Source organism: Tiliqua scincoides, chromosome 2 (assembly GCF_035046505.1).
Source record: "Tiliqua scincoides isolate rTilSci1 chromosome 2, rTilSci1.hap2, whole genome shotgun sequence".
NCBI lineage: Eukaryota > Metazoa > Chordata > Lepidosauria > Squamata > Scincidae > Tiliqua > Tiliqua scincoides.
In genome coordinates this window covers 238,437,962-238,455,864 of record NC_089822.1, presented here as the reverse complement: position 1 = coordinate 238,455,864, position 17,903 = coordinate 238,437,962, and the positions used below count along the sequence as shown (strand labels likewise).

The window sequence follows — 17,903 nt, the reverse complement described above, 5'->3', positions numbered from 1 at the left end:
ACAAGGCAAACCAGTTTCATACAGTCTGAAACTATGTGAAATGAATGTGAATTCCTTGTCTTGCACCCAGCCATACATCAGCTCGGTAGGCACAAAACCTATGGATTAAGAGTGGCAGTACCAGTTCTGGCCACTTCTTGGGTGGCACTGTAACACAGGAGGCATTGGCTGATAGGTCCCCCATGTTAAGGGTTTGACAGAGGAACCTTGGGTGTGAAACAGTGTAGAACAGGGTGCACAAAAACCAGCAGACACAGCAGAGTCTTTGAAGTACCTGTTGTATAGCAGAGAGCAAGGAGGTTCACACAAAGAATAAAAATGCAGTCCAGGTCATATACGTAGAGTACAGCAGTCCAGTTTTACCTTATCCAAATCAGTGTCCACAAATCACAGTCAGTTAGTCAATCCAAGGTCATTCACAGCATATACTCACACAGTTATCAGTTTGTCAAAATCTCCTGCAGCAGTATCACAGTTTAACACCTACTGCCCTGGTGGAGCTGCAGAATGGGGTTTAAGTAGTCTGATCACCCTATCAGATTCTGCTCTGTTAACTAGGGTGTGGCAGGCTCAGGTGCAGAGTAATTCTGCTGACTCAGTGTGACTCAGCAGCCTGCAACTTTCCATGAACCAACTAGTTAGCTTTGTCCCTGGCTCAGCCTGGGAAGAGAGCTAACACCCCAGACTATGAGCTGCTTGATGATGGGTGTGAGATGCTGGACATTAGTGCCACAGTCCCTGGTTTGAGACCTCTGGTGCCTTACATGGTTCCAGGTCACATGTCTGGAGCCTACATATATGCATTACAATTGTAATGTATACCATGCAGGTATGTATACATTACAATTAACCTGTTTCTGCACATTTCATCCCTGTTGCATATATGCAAAGTGGGCAGAAATGGCTTTTAACACATGTAGGAGAGTGGAGACTGAGACAATTTCCTACATGTATCCATTGTACAGAGTTTTGGACTGTGGGAAAAGGACTCAAGTATCAAGGGTGGAGTATCCTTTGCTGTTTCTGAAGTGGTGTCCCCAAGAATCGTGTTTTGCTTTTCCACCTAGGAGAGAATGCCAAACACTCCTTTATATGGAAGTAAATGGGTGCACTGGTTGGGCTGGGCTAGGGGCTGAACCTGTTCTCTGCACTTGGTGATTCAGTCACAAAGAACTGAACCTGTCCCTATCTGCTTAATCCAGTATTCCTCAAACTGTGGGTCGGAACCCACTGGGTGGGTCGCAAGCCAATTTCAGCTGGGTCCCCATTCATTTCAATGTGTGTTTTATTTTTAATATACTAGACTTGATGCTATCATGGTATGTGACTGCCTTTGGGGAAATGTTACAGATCTGCACTTTTTAACAGGTTATTCTGTATATGCTTTTAATGATGATAGTCAATGGGGCTTACTCGCAGGTAAGTGTGGATAGGATTGCAGCTTTTGGGATGTTTGATAAATTTTTTTAAAACAGATCAGCTTGCTTGAGATGGTGGGGGGGTTCTTCTTTATTTTAAGTACATTTTTAAACTTAATGTAAACTTTTTTTTTACTTAATTTGATTTGATTTTGTCATATGGGAGTGTTAACAATTTTTCTGCTTGATGATGTCTCTTCCGGTCATGACAGCACTTCCAGGTTAATGACATCACTTATGGTGGGTCCTGACAGATTGTCATTCTAAAAGGTGGGTCCCAGTACTAAAACGTGTGAGAATCATTGGCTTAGTCCAACCACTTCATCTACATAGCTCCAACCATTCTGTATTTTGGTCACACCAAAACATGGGCACTGAAGCTCAGAAATTGTGTGTGTGTGCGGTACCAGTATTTAAGGACTTGGTAGAGTACCAACTGGAAGAATGAGAGATGAAACTCTTAACTTTTCAAAGAGGTATCTACACTAAATATGTAATAGAACATGCTGGTGTTCACAACAATTTAAGCTAGTATAATAAGGATGGTGTACTAATAAGGTCTTTCGCTAACAGTCTATATTTGTATAGTTTAAGGCTAGCTAGTTCATTTTAATTATTTAACACAGAGTCTGAAAGAGGTTAATGTTACCCAGCAGATTTCTTTGCATTTAAAGGTCCAATCTCTTCATAAATGGCAATCTGAAAATGGTCTTTTCTTTTGCAATGGGCTGAGCTCATACTTTTCTAACAGCCATGATGCCACTAATTTACACTGCCACCGTAGTCACTTCTGATGTTTCCTCTCTCACCCTGCTAGTCAGACCAAAGGTCCATCTACTCCAGTATCCTGCTACCTATGGTGGCTAGCCAGAACCCGCTGGGAAGCCCACAACCAAGGCATGAGGGAAGGAATCTTCTGCTGACCAGAGGGAGACTTCTCCTATCATTAATTCCATTAGAAGAGGCAGCATCAGCTTCCTTGGAGCATCTATGCCAGGGTGATCCAATATGTGGCCCCCAGACAACATGTGGTCCATGCAGCCTCTTTTGGTGGCTCTTCAGAACTCTGCCACACCCGCCTCCTGCTGCTCCAGTGGCTTTTCACTGTCCCTGCCTTGCCGTTCCAGCTTCGCCTTTGGAGAAGGAGAAGACGGAATGATGAGAGAAGAAGATTGAAAAGCCCCACTGTTTTCACTGCCTACTCCTCCTCTGCCTGCTTCTCTTGTTGCATCCTCCTTCGAGTGACTTCAGCAGCTGCACACCCAGAATTGGCGGTGACATCATCATGTCACTACCAATTACTTCTGCATTTGCACCCTCGGGGGGATGGAGCCCAGGGTATTGTGGCCCCCTTAGCAGCAGCAGACCTCCCCAGCCCTGCACCCGGGGCAAAGGCTTGCAATAGCGCCCTCCCCACGGGCTATCGCCTCCACCCCCCTACTCACCAGAGGCTCATGGAGCCTTGCACAACCTCCACCCGCATCGGGGAAAGCTCTGTGAGGTTCCCCAATGCTATAAACTGTGCTTCCGGAAAACCAGAAGCACAGTTTCTGCCCCCAACAGGAGCCTCAAAAAGGCTTCTGCAGGGCCCTACCACCTCGTGCCTGGGGCTTTTGCCCAGTCAGACCTTATGGTGGGTATGCAACTGCCCCTTAGCGGTAAAAGTTGGACCGTCCTGATCTATGCACTCCCTCACTGCTATCAATATCACCTTGACCATCTCTATGGAAAGCCCTCTCTCATGTTCAAGTGGTTGGTTGGCGACCTTCAGTCTCGAAAGACTATGGTATAAGCCTACAGCACCCAGTATTCCCAGGCGGTCTCCCATCCAAGTACTAACCAGGCCTGACCCTGCTTAGCTTCCAAGATCAGACGAGACTGGGCATGTGCAGGGTAACAGTTGCAAGTACATAAAGAAAAAATAGTAAATGCTAAAATTATGCAAACATGCACACGTACAATTTTTAAATTGTACGGTTTTTAAAAGGACCCCTAAATAAAACAACAACAACAAAAAAAAGCTATGCAGTCAGACAGCCAGCAGCAGGGTGGGGGCTATCCAGTGTTCTGCATCGAGTGCCACATGTATGAGTATATGCCTCTGGGGCATAAGTCATGGGTGTGTCCTCGATGCAAGGAGCTCCAGGCTCTCAGGGAACGCGTCCGCTCCCTTGAAGCCTTGGTGGCCAACCTGGAGAAGCGCAGGCAGCCAGAGGAGGACCGTGGGGAGACTTCTGGGGACGATCAGGCTTCGTCCCAACCTCAGGCGTGCAGCTCCTCGGCTGCCCGGGTGGGAAGTCTCGGGACTGGAGGACGTCATCCTGGAGAGGAGGGAAACAATCCCCTAGGGGGGACCCTTTCTCCAGGGGATGGGCCCGTATCCGAGCGCACTCGGGATACTCCTCGGCGGGAGGGGGGTCGGGGGCTTCTTGTAGTGGGGGATTCGATTATTAGAAACATAGAGAGGGGGGTTTGCGACGGATGTGAGGACCGCATGGTGACTTGCCTGCCTGGTGCGAAGGTTGCAGACATCACTTCTCGTCTAGACAGGCTAGTAGACAGTGCTGGGGGAGAGGTAGCGGCTGTGGTGCATGTCGGCACCAACGATGTGGGCAAGTGTAGCTGGGAGGTCCTGGAGGCCAAATTTAGGCTTTTAGGCAGGAAGCTGAAAGCCAGGACCTCAAAGGTAGCGTTCTCTGAAGTGCTACCTGTTCCACGCGCAGGGCCAGCTAGGCAGGCGGAGATCAGGGGTCTCAATGCGTGGATGAGACGGTGGTGTAGGGAGGAGGGGTTTAGATTTGTTAGGCACTGGGGAACGTTTTGGGACAAGCGGGGCCTGTACAAGAGGGACGGGCTCCATTTGAACCAGAATGGAACCAGACTGCTGGCGCATAACATTAAAAAGGTGGCAGAGCAGCTTTTAAACTGATCCCTGGGGGAAGGCCGACAGGAGCCGAGGGGCATCCGGTTCGGGACTCCTCATCCCTATGGGATGAGGATGGGGAGGTTAGAGAACAACAAGACAAAGGCAGAGTAGGAGAAGAAATTGGGAAAGGTAGGGTGATGGGATGTGATAGACGGTTTGGCACAATGAGAGGATGCGGGGACAAAGGAGCGAATAAGCAGCCCATCCTGGGGCATTCCGTGTATAAATGCTTTTATGCGAATGCCCGAAGTCTACGAGCAAAGGTGGGAGAACTGGAATGTCTGGTGACAAGGGAAAATATTGACATAGTGGGCGTAACAGAAACCTGGTGGAATGCGGAGAATCAGTGGGATACCGCAATCCCGGGCTATAAACTCTACAGGAGGGACAGGCAGGGGCATGTTGGAGGTGGGGTGGCCCTCTATGTTAAGGAAGGGATAGAATCCAGCAAAGTAGAGATTGAAGGTGGGTCCGACTCCACCGTAGAATCTCTGTGGGTTAAATTACCAAGCTTGTGCAGCGATGTAATACTGGGGGCGTGCTATCGTCCTCCAGACCAGAAATCTGATGGGGACCTTGAAATGAGGAAACAGATCAGGGAGGTGACAAGGAAGGACAGGGTTGTAATCATGGGGGACTTCAATTATCCTCATATTGACTGGGTCAATTTGTGTTCTGGTCACGATAAGGAAACCGGATTTCTTGACGTGCTAAATGACTGTGGCTTAGATCAGCTAGTCACGGAGCCCACCAGAGGACAGGTGACTCTGGATTTAATTTTGTGCGGTACGCAGGACCTGGTTAGAGATGTAAACGTTACTGAGCCATTGGGGAACAGTGATCATGCTGCAATCCGTTTTGACGTGCACGTTGGGGGAAAAATACCAGGCAAATCTCTAACAAAAACCCTTGACTTCCGACGGGCGGACTTCCCTCAAATGAGGAGGCTGGTTAGAAGGAGGTTGAAAGGGAGGGTAAAAAGAGTCCAGTCTCTCCAGAGTGCATGGAGGCTGCTTAAAACAACAGTAATAGAGGCCCAGCAGAGGTGTATACCGCAAAGAAAGAAGGGTTCCACTAAATCCAGGAGAGTGCCCGCATGGCTAACCAGCCAAGTTAGAGAGGCTGTGAAGGGCAAGGAAGCTTCCTTCCGTAAATGGAAGTCTTGCCCTAATGAAGAGAATAAAAAGGAACATAAACTGTGGCAAAAGAAATGTAAGAAGGTGATAGGGGAGGCCAAGCGAGACTATGAGGAACGCATGGCCAGCAACATTAAGGGGAATAATAAAAGCTTCTTCAAATATGTTAGAAGCAGGAAACCCGCCAGAGAAGCGGTTGGCCCTCTGGATGGTGAGGGAGGGAAAGGGGAGATAAAAGGAGACTTAGAGATGGCAGAGAAATTAAATGAGTTCTTTGCATCTGTCTTCACGGCAGAAGACCTCGGGCAGATACCGCTGCCCGAACGGCCCCTCCTGACCGAGGAGTTAAGTCAGATAGAGGTTAAAAGAGAAGATGTTTCAGACCTCATTGATAAATTAAAGATCAATAAGTCACCGGGCCCTGATGGCATACACCCAAGGGTTATTAAGGAATTGAAGAATGAAGTTGCAGATCTCTTGACTAAGGTATGCAACTTGTCCCTCAAAACGGCCACGGTGCCAGAAGATTGGAGGATAGCAAATGTCACGCCTATTTTTAAAAAGGGAAAGAGGGGGGACCCGGGAAACTATAGGCCGGTCAGCCTAACATCCATACCGGGTAAGATGGTGGAATGCCTCATCAAAGATAGGATCTCAAAACACATAGACGAACAGGCCTTGCTGAGGGAGAGTCAGCATGGCTTCTGTAAGGGTAAGTCTTGCCTCACGAACCTTATAGAATTCTTTGAAAAGGTCAACAGGCATGTGGATGCGGGAGAACCCGTGGACATTATATATCTGGACTTTCAGAAGGCATTTGACACGGTCCCTCACCAAAGGCTACTGAAAAAACTCCACAGTCAGGGAATTAGAGGACAGGTCCTCTCGTGGATTGAGAACTGGTTGGAGGCCAGGAAGCAGAGAGTGGGTGTCAATGGGCAATTTTCACAATGGAGAGAGGTGAAAAGCGGTGTGCCCCAAGGATCTGTCCTGGGACCGGTGCTTTTCAACCTCTTCATAAATGACCTGGAGACAGGGTTGAGCAGTGAAGTGGCTAAGTTTGCAGACGACACCAAACTTTTCCGAGTGGTAAAGACCAGAAGTGAGGAGCTCCAGAAGGATCTCTCCAGACTGGCAGAATGGGCAGCAAAATGGCAGATGCGCTTCAATGTCAGTAAGTGTAAAGTCATGCACATTGGGGCAAAAAATCAAAACTTTAGATATAGGCTGATGGGTTCTGAGCTGTCTGTGACAGATCAGGAGAGAGATCTTGGGGTGGTGGTGGACAGGTCGATGAAAGTGTCGACCCAATGTGCGGCGGCAGTGAAGAAGGCCAATTCTATGCTTGGGATCATTAGGAAGGGTATTGAGAACAAAACGGTTAGTATTATAATGCCGTTGTACAAATCGATGGTAAGGCCACACCTGGAGTATTGTGTCCAGTTCTGGTCGCCGCATCTCAAGAAAGACATAGTGGAAATGGAAAAGGTGCAAAAGAGAGCGACTAAGATGATTACGGGGCTGGGGCACCTTCCTTATGAGGAAAGGCTACGGCGTTTGGGCCTCTTCAGCCTAGAAAAGAGACGCTTGAGGGGGGACATGATTGAGACATACAAAATTATGCAGGGGATGGACAGAGTGGATAGGGAGATGCTCTTTACACTCTCACATAATACCAGAACCAGGGGACATCCACTAAAATTGAGTGTTGGGCGGGTTAGGACAGACAAAAGAAAATATTTCTTTACTCAGCGTGTGGTCGGTCTGTGGAACTCCTTGCCACAGGATGTGGTGCTGGCGTCTAGCCTAGACGCCTTTAAAAGGGGATTGGACGAGTTTCTGGAGGAAAAATCCATTATGGGGTACAAGCCATGATGTGTATGCGCAACCTCCTGATTTTAGAAATGGGTTAAGTCAGAATGCCAGATGTAGGGGAGGGCACCAGGATGAGGTCTCTTGTTATCTGGTGTGCTCCCTGGGGCATTTGGTGGGCCGCTGTGAGATACAGGAAGCTGGACTAGATGGGCCTATGGCCTGATCCAGTGGGGCTGTTCTTATGTTCTTATGTTCTTACAATGATCCAATATTAAAATCATGCATGCAACCCAATGTATGAGGCATTCAGCTGAGTAATTAGAGTTCTGGGTTAGCAACTGAGGTTCCCTTACAACATGAAGATAAATGCCACGGAAGCTAAAGAGAATTCTTTTCATGTAATGTGTTTGGGACCATGCTGTGATTTGGAGAGGCAAGAGAAAAGCAAAAAGAAAATAGCAACCAAAGAATTAGGATGATGGCAATATTGGTCTGAGGCCCAGAAAACCAAGGAAGCACTAAATTAGTATTGAAACCTTCAAAGCTTTCAGGGCTACTTTGAAATTTTTCCTTTGAAATACATAGCTCTGCTCTCAAAGCCCCATTTTTGTGTGCGTTTACCATTATGTATGCGTGCTGAGAAACAAGAACTGTAACCAATCAAGGTTGTAAAGACCGATTGACAATTCGGTAAATAACTTGACTAGTGATAGCCAGCTCTGGATTCTTGCCATCCAAAGTTCTTGAACAGAAATTGTATGCACCCGAGCCTACCTTTTAGCACCGTCTCCCAGCGCTACCCAAACTTGCCTCTGTCGTGAAGCCCTTTGTGCTGCAGACTCAGTGCTTGGAACCTGGACATAAGTAGCAATAACACGTGACTTGATGACATCATTGCCAGTTACTTCTGGGTTGCAGACCACAAAGTGACGCTGAAAATGGTGGTAAGAGGTACAGGGTAGGTGGGTCCTCGGCAGTGGGTCCTGTCAGGCAGTGAGCATTCCACAATGCCCCTATGCCTTCGCCATACCGCCCCAGGAGCCATGCCTCACAGACTGGGGACCACTGCTATTGCCTATTTAGAGAGATTACCAAATTCTTATCTCCCGAAGAAGAGCTTTTTTTTTTTTTTTTTTTTTTTTTTGCATGAAACACATTAAGCATTCTACACTATCTAGGGTTGCAATCCTATAGGGTTGCAATCGAGGGCTGCAACACTTTCCTGGGAGTAAGCCCCATTGAACACAATAATTTATTTCAAGTATTTATATACCACCTTTCTCTATTATTACACAGCATTCAAGGTGGTTTACATAGGCAGGTGATGGGGTTTTTACAATATTTATTCTGTGAGAAGAACTCACAGAATGTTACTTCTGAGTAAACATGCCTATCGTTGAGCTGCCACATTCAAACATACATTCCAGGATGGGCTGGCCATTTTCTCTGTTAGGCAGAGAGTGTATTGATCATTAAAACGGTCAATTAATGTTTCCTCCATGGGAGCTAAGGCGCTCATTGATCCCTGCATTTAAATGAGTCACCCACTGGCATTTGCGGAAAGTCAGGGATTGGCACCAGTTGCTGAGGATCCAGTGCTGATTCCCTGGACCACCTCGAGATCCTTAATCTTCACATAGTTGTGACAGAGCAACCTGGGCCCACTCTGGTAGGAAGAGGCTGACAGAGGGCAGTTTGCCCATACGACCCTGAAATGTGGAGTCAATCCTAGGGAAGGTGACATGCCTCCACCTAGAGAGGGTGTGAGTGTTCGTGCATCAAAAACATCATTAGTGTGTTGCAAATAAGTGTGTGGCCCTGGAAATCCTCACAGACAAAGAGAGCATCAGTATGTGGCAATGCACCCCAATAAGTATTATTGTGTTTTTGCTTGGTTGATTTCTGCAGCCCTCCTTTTGTGGCATTCACAACATTTTCAAGTATTTTTCCTGAAATACTTGAACACACCATTTTTCCTAGATTAAGTGCTGTGCTTGGCATGTTTGTTTCTTCCAAACTAAATAGCAGGTCAGATAGACTGAGAGTGCAATGTGGGGGGAGGAAGACTACTCGTATGTCCCCATCATGCATGGTTTCAGTTCAGATTGAGAAGCCTTGGCTGCCCTTTGCAAGGAAATGCAAGCTCTTACTGGCACCAAAAGGAGCATCTCACTGGGTGGGGGGAGAATCCAGATTGGCTCCAGCTATAACCCTTCTAGTCTCTGTCATCATGACACCATCATGTGTCTAATTACCAATCCAGCTGCTATTAAGTTTAAAGGAAATACACTCATCGACACTGTGTCATCTCCAGCGATTTGTGCAGGCTTCAAGATGTATTTTGCACCACAAAAGAAACTTTATTGCATTCTTTAGTCTTATAAGCTCAGGGCCCTTGATACTCACAGAAATGTTTATTCTCTGATAAAAAATCAGATGGAAAAGCTCTGTGAGACTCATCCTGAAATTCTCGGGAGTCCTGTACCAGATGCAGCAGAAGAGAAGTAGATCAAAAGTTTCTTCTTAAGAATCATCAGCTGCTCTGTTTGTCTTTGTAAAAGTGAGCAAGGGCTTGGTGCAACTAGGCAGCTCCCCACTGACCTTAATGAATATTGTGTCTTTAACTGTTCATTTTACTCTGCTGTTTTTTCCCCCCGATCATCTCCTCTTCATCCCTCCCGAGGCCCAGTGATGGGCTTAGAAAACTTTTAGAAGAAGGAATTGGCTGGCTTGGCACCTAATTGCCTATTCTTCTCCACACTAATTACAAGGCAAAGATTAAGAAGACAAATGAGCTTGATCATGGCTTCTTTGGCCTTTCAGAAGGGGAAATAAAAAAGGCAAAGCAAGCAAACAAACAAACAAACAAAACAAAAACCCAGTCGAGTTCCTCCAACCTTAGATAAACCGATGAAGTCAGCAGCTCCTTGCAGAGCAGGCAGATGAAAACCAATTTGCGGGGAATTTCACTACAAAGCCTGCATGCCTGGTGGCAGTCTTGCTTAAGAACAAAGTTTGTGTGCAGCATGCAGGTGACATAATTAGGTCACTAGGGGCAAGAAAGCTTCGAACCACCGCATGAAGAAAACGGTGAGCCCCCTCAAATTAGAATCCTTCCGGTTCCAAGGGGAGGCTTTCCTCTTTTGCCTGCCGGGTCTTCAAAAGAGTGGCACAGTGCGATCACAGCCGCACTCCCGCTCTGGCAGCACAAAGCAGTACACCGCAAAAGTTTTGGCTAACTATAGCCCTTTTTTACACCAACACGACTGCATTACGGTCTGGAAATGATTCATGCCACTGTGGTTCTTTGTGTCCTTAAATTGCAAATTTGGCACCAAAGGCAACCCTTGATCAAAAAGGAAGGAGGTTACAAGCATTCAGAGACAATTATATTAGTCACCATATAAATCTGGGGCAAGTAGTGACATTAAGCGGTACAATGAACATACAGTAGATACTGGAGCTGATTAAGTGAGGACTTTCAACAAACCTACTACTTCTAGTTATGATATGCAAGAAAATATCTATTGTTGTGATCAGCTGAATTTACTTGCTCCCACAGAAGGTAACAGAACTTGCAAACCAGAAAATACTATTTGTAACATACTGGGTAGCTATGTTATGAGCTAGGAGCAAGATCTGCCTCCTGCCCCAGATACTATCAGGACAGGAAGACAGGTTTTGCCCCCATCAATGGCTTCCTAAAGTGCAGCACTATAATACATATATCATCCATTAAAAGTCAATGGGATCCACTCACACCTGAGAGAAGAGAATGACTGAGAGCCCAATCCTATGCCTGTCTACTCAGAAGTAAGTCCCATTATAGTCAATGGAGCTTACTCCCAGGAAAGTGTGGCTAGGATTACAGCCTGAGACTCCTAGCCATTCCTGAAGAGGGATGCAATGTTGCCACGTACTGAGTGCACTCAAGATTGATGTAAAACAGCAGCCACAGCAATTCGGGAGCAGAAGTCTTACCAAGAAGTATAAGGATGCCTTTGAAAATCTTGAAAGCAGAGATTCCAAATACAACATTTAAAAATTCTGGCCTTCTCGGGCTGCAATGGGGAAGATGATGGAATTATTAAGAGCTTGAGCTCATCTAACCCAACCTCCTAGTCAAAGGTAAGGTCCTCCATTCATATGAAAGAGCCTTAATAGATTCAACTATTTGTCCAGGGCATAATCACTTCACCAACAGAGCAGAACTATCAAGGTGCACCATGTCAAAGATGCTTCCAGATCAAGTAGTGCATAAAGCAAATTTCATAGACTGTTGTGTTGAATGAGGATGCCATTCCACATGCTATGAGTGAAGGTGAAAACCAAGCATTTTACAAGATTACCAAGAAAACAATCATGGCACAAAATATTAAAATACAGTGAAATCTTACCGGTGACAATGCAAAATGGAGGAGGGCCATTGTTGCTCGTGCACAGCCTCCAGCCATTTACACTAGTGACCACAGCCCAACAAAGAACAGCAGAGCAGCTTTTCTGCCTCATCTTATGCTGATAGATCATATGTCAGCATAAGCTCCGGATAGGATTGGATTGTGAATTATGAGACTTATTTCAGACATGCATAGGATCATGGATCCAACACTCAGAAACTATCCAACTACGAAGTTAGTTATGAAACTGGAAGAACATCCTTTTCAATATCATGAAATGGCATTTAGATATGACTAATAACTTCCTTGGGGTGCAAAAAGATTAACTGAATGTAACCAGCTAAGGAAATATCTGATTTTACACCTCTATTATCTCACGTATTAATAGTATGACTTTTTAAATAGCCTTCTAAGAAAATTCCTATTCCAGTTAGGCTATAATAGCTGTTGCGGTCTATTACAAAAGCACTTTCCTAGGACCAGGACTGATATCTCAGTTTGGCGAGGATATCACTGGGAGGAGTTGGGCAAGGTACCATCTCTCAGATCTCTATTTATTAAAAAGAATATGAATAATATGAATTTACCTCCCAGAATACTAACAAATAAGATAAATGATCAATAAAATAATCACAAAATAAATGATTAATAGCAATGTGCATCTTCATGTTTCTGCAATTATTCCTACTAACTCAAAAAAAAACTCAACTCTCCTCTACTGATCCCACAGAATCAGATAGTCCTTCATTTACCACATTGCACCTGAGGCACAAAACAGCAGCATTCCCAGAGGTTCAATCACAACCCAGTATTAATAGCATTAAGTAGTCATCCTAGTTGGATGAGGCAATTAATCTTAATTAAGATTTTTTTTCCCATTCCTCTCCCTCCTCTTTCTAAAATCCTTCTTCAAAAGAATTTAGTTTTTTCATACCTTTGTAGCTTTGGGTTTTGTAGCTTTTGGGTTGTAGCTTTGTAGCTTTGGGTTGATTAAATTAATCGGAAGAGCTAAATACTTAAAACAACCTTCAAACGTTCTGACAGCCAGGACAGTGTTAGTGATTCTGGTGTTGAACTTCGACCTGGAAGCTCCGGGTTCAAATCCCTGCTCAGCCATGAAGCTTCCTGGATGACACTGGGCACATCAACATCAGTGCTCCCTTGAAGGCAGTGATTTTCAATGTGTTCATCGCACAACACTGAGAAGGTGCTAAAATTGTCAAGGCACACCATCAGTTTTTGGACAATTGACAAGACATGCTGTATTGCTGGCTGGGGGATCACATCCACCAGTGGCCCTACTAATATATGACCCCCCCATACATGGCATACATGGCACACTTGTAGACCATTTGCAGCACACCAATGTGCCACAGCACAGTGGTTGAAAATCGCTGCCTTAAGTGGTCATACAGCACAATGGCATCTCTGGACACTCAACAATGACACATGACACCATAGCCGGACTTTCGGGAACCCCGAGCTGTGTGGAGTTTGGTTGTGAGCTGCAGACGTGCAGCTTAGAGGGACCACTGGCCGCCATCAGGCTTGTTGTGAGGGGGAAAAAAGGACAGAAGGAACTACGTACAGCACCCTGAGCTCCTTGGAAGAAGGGTGGTATAAAAATGTGAAAAATAAATCACGCTTAGAAACCAAACAGCTCAGCTTCCACACTGTGGCGCAGGATAATTTATGGGGCCCAAAGTACACTCTTGCACATCAATATTTCTCACCAAGGGAGTGTATAATGTTATTACTATTTTATTTGTTGCTGCTGTCATGCCAGACAGCCTGTGAGACAGGTTCCCAAGATGCAACCCAACTTATTTTGCCGTGAAATTTGAAGTCAGATGCAAGGGGAACTGGCACCCCCTACAGGCTCAATAGCGGCTGGTTAAGTCAAGCCTTCCGTCCAGTGGAATCTACCTGGCAAATGGTTAATTTCTGCCCTCTTCCCCTCCACATGCTTCTGCTTTAGTGATCCCTGCCTTGCTGTCTGAAGAAATAAAGAAGTTCCCAAGGGAGGATTGTCAGGCCTGAAGGAGTCCTAGAAACCCACTCAGCTGCACCAATCCATGCAACAGGTCAGACCAGAAACCAAGGCCGGGGCTATTTCCGCATGCAAGATTTGAATCGCCCTTAAGCCTCTCCGACTCTGCTTATGTTAACGTCTGGCTGTTATTCAGGCAGAAGAGTAAGAGAAAAGGAGAGGTCCTGACATTGTGGAGGAGCACTTTAGCCACACAGTCTTTACATTCACATTAGAAAACCAGTACAGATTTTGCAATCCTATGAATACATTCATTCCCTGATTGGGTTACCAGGTTTGCAGCCAGATAGAAGACCTTTACCTTTAAACCTTCCACTGTAGTCTGAAGAAACACATATGGAACAGCACCTGGCCTCTTTCCCCATTCCTGTCACCCATTCCTTCCTTAACATGCTTTAACTATCCACTATCACTAGGTGCCAGGAGATGGTGGGTGCTCTCTCGCACTTGCTACACTGTGCAAGGGCAAAACAGTTCCAGCAGACATTCCTCTGCAAATTTGTACACCCTATTCAGATAGTGAAACTAAAGTATAATGGGAGATTGGGATCCTGGTAATTTATCCTGTCCTCCTCTGTTGGATTCACTTGGTTTCCAATGCCCACACAGTGGGCATCATCTCTGCAAATCTGTGCATGTGGAGTCCAGTGTATGAAGCTCCACCCACCCATTCTGTTCTCCACAAAATCGGAATGTATAGACCACAGAGTTGGGAGCTGGCATGTATTCCATGCAAATTTGATGTCTAGCGCATGGATCTTGAAAGCAAGGTGGGTCACCTGAAGGGAATCCACTCAAAGGGGATCAACAAGCTTGATTGTGATCCACTTATCATGCATTGGACTAAAGAGGACCCTAGTTAAAGAGGACCCCTCTATCATCACAATTCAATTGCCATAGGTCAGTGGTTCTCAAACGTTTTAGCATTGGGACCCACTTTTTAGAAATACAATCTGTCTGGACTCGCTGGAAACGATGTCATTAATCTGGAAGTGACATAGTCAATTTAGGCTTCAAATCTAAGCCACGATCATTTAAAGGTCTCATTACATAGTGTGCTCGTGCTGCTGTTTTGCATAGCTTGGAAGTCAAACATTCCAGCTCGGAAGTCAAAGCAGAACACGTACTTGGTTCCTTCGCCAACCACACAGCCCCCCCTTTTCTAGCATCCCATCCTCCCACCTATTCAGGGCACAGTACCATGCCTCTCCTCCACTAGGAGCCTGTCCTGCCCAGCAGCTCCGTACACTGTATTTTCTGCTTTTTATTTTCAGTGGCGGCTGAGCTAGGTGCTATGTGACCCACCTGAAATTGGCTTGCAACCCACCTAGTGGGTCCTGACCCAAAGTTTGAGAAATGCTGCCATAGGTCAAACAAGTCTTCAAAAGAGTAGCCGCCATGGGCAGCAATGGAAACCAGAGGATTCTTTGGGCAGAGCAGCTTAGCTATGCCCTCAGAAGTTAGAGATCTGAGTAAAAATGGCATGGACATGAATGGTGCTGTATTGAATAAGTAAATAAACTAACATGATAACTTCATTTTCAGGTCCAATCATTAAATTCAGGTATGTCTAGCCAAAGAGCTGACAACTCTACAGTGCCTACAAAATCAATACAGTTCAAGGGCCCAGCACAGGGGTGCCCAAAGTTTTTGGCAGGAGGGCCACATCATGTCTCTGACACTGTGCCAGGGGCCGGGGGGAAAAGAATTAATTTGCATTACAATACATTTGAATAAATTTACATAAGTTTACATAAATGAATATATTAAATATGAACTTATATGAATGAATGAAGGTCTTGCAATAGCTCAAGGCCTATAAAAGGCCTTGCACAAAGCAAGGCTGGCCTTTCCTTTGCTGCCGCTACTGCATCACAGACGTGAAAAGGCAAGCAGTGGAGGGAGCCCTCATCCCCCAGCTCACGCAAGAGGTCAAACAGTCACCTTCATGCTGAGAGCAGTTGCATCGGGCCAGTGCGGGCTCCAACAAATCTCTGGAGGGCCAGAGGCTCATTGGAGACTGGGGCCACATTGAGAGGCCTCGAGGGCCACAAGTGACCCCAGGGCCAGGGTTTGGGCACCCCTGGCCTAGCACACAGCTGCACTACTAGCTGCTGAACTTGGAGTCTTCCAAAGAGAACTGCTGATATAATCACATTGCTCTCGTAACATATTAGATGTTATGTGGAGTTCTAAAAATGCATCATCTAACACCAGTTTGATAGAACTTGTTCTCATCCAGGGCAACTAATTATCCCAGAAATGTAACTGTTGCAAAATTATTCCATGGTGGATGAATTAATAGCAGTGGTAAAAGAAAATACATGCTGCGTTGTCAGTGCAATCAAGACCTGAAACTAATTTCTTCTTAATAAAGCAAGGAGGGCTGGACTTGAGCCTAGATTCAGCTGGATAGCCCTGAGCAATCTCTCCAATTCACATAGCAGAAGTGACTGTGGCTCACAAAGTTGCAATGAGAACAGAAATGATAAGCCCTGAAAGTACTGAAAAAGTTCACAACAGCCCCAAATGAACCACAGGGAGCTAGTGCCACCCAGGTAACAATACAAGAAGAACCCAACAATTCAAGAATAAGAGACACTTAAGACCTCTGCAAATATTCAACATGTGTACAATGAACACACAAGATGCAAACAGGAACACAGCGAAAAATACTGCTCCTGACTCATACACATTCAGTTTACTGTCTGAACAGACCCTGCGTGTGCAGAAACAAATGGTAAACATGAATGGGAAGCCTACTTTTCTCTGTCCTAAATCTCCCAACACTCAGTTTTAGTGGATGTCCCCTGATTCTGGTATAGTAGAGGACATCCACTAAAACTGATGTTGCAAGAGTTAGGACAGACAAAAAAAATTTACTCAGCATGTGATTCGTCTGTGGAACTCTTTGCCACAGGATGTGATGCTAGCATCTGGATGTCTTTAAAAGGGGGACTGGACAAATTTCTGGAGGAAAAGTTCATCCTAAGTTACAAGCCATGATGGATATGTGCAACCTCCTGAATTTAGAAGTATGCTACCTCTGAAGGCCAGATGCAAGGGAGGGCACCAGGATGCAGGTCTCTTGTTATTTTGTGTGCTCCCTGCGACAACTGTTGCAGCATCATGGTGAGATACAGAAAGCTGGACTAGACGGGCCTTTGGCCTGATCTAGCGGGACTCTTTTTATGTTCTTATGCAAAATCCAGGATTTATGATCATGCATAATGAGTCCATGCATGCACAGTTTGTATGTACAAAGAATCAGTGTAGGCAGTACTCTGAATCTGCAGTACACTGCAGATGCAATTCTGTTTCCCCATCATGCACATTCATGCTATGCAGTTGAACAACTGCATGGGGTAGAGCCTGTCAGGTTTTTTTTTCCACTCAGAAGATATAATCGCCCAGAAGCAGGAGTATCGCTTTCAGAAGGTCCTGGGATCAGTCCTTGACCCCTCAATTTAAAAGTGCTGTCCAGGACCAGGGTTGGGAAAGCTCTGAGGAAAACTTGGATAGTCACTGTCACTCAAACCCAAAACTGGGCCAGGTGGACTAATAATCTGACATAGTCCAAGACAGCTTGGTATATTCAACTTAATGCCATTGCATTCCTCCCAAAATTGACATACTTCTCTGGAGTTTAACCTTCATGAAACTGGAAGCTTCAGATCCAACTGCAGAGATGGCCTTGAGCAGGCAGCCCAGAAACACAGCTTCATCCTGAACTCCCCCTTTCATCTTAATGGATTGTTAACTTCAGAGACTTGCTGGCCGCCTTTCAAAGCTGCCACTTTATAGGAGATGACTATGAGTGCACACCAAAACAATCAGTATAAAACATGATGGCATTTCGAAAGCAAGCCTACACATCATTACTCAGAAGCAAATCCCACTAAGTTCAGTGAAGCTGACTCCCATGTAAGGGTGTTTAGGATTACAACCTTACTTGTGAAACATTTTATACTGCAAATGTGCAATGCAACATAAAATTTTCTCACAAATTGAAAGACCTCCTGTAGGTAATATCAGAAACATGGGACACCCGAAGGACAAATATATGTAAAAAAACAACGGGGACAATATAGTATCAGGTTTTGTTTTTTTTACAGTGAAAAATCAAATTATTTGTCTGTGCTCTGTGGAAACAAAATCTCT

General features: G+C 45.5%; 1 protein-coding gene and 1 pseudogene across 1 annotated transcript in view; both read right to left on the bottom strand.

Annotated features, from left to right (window-relative positions):
- TAFA4 (TAFA chemokine like family member 4) overlaps positions 1–17,903 on the bottom strand; it is a 105,463-nt gene that overhangs the window by 54,721 nt on the left and 32,839 nt on the right. The gene's annotated exons all lie outside the window — the stretch shown is intronic.
- On the bottom strand, positions 3,210–3,326 carry LOC136642348 (5S ribosomal RNA; annotated as a pseudogene).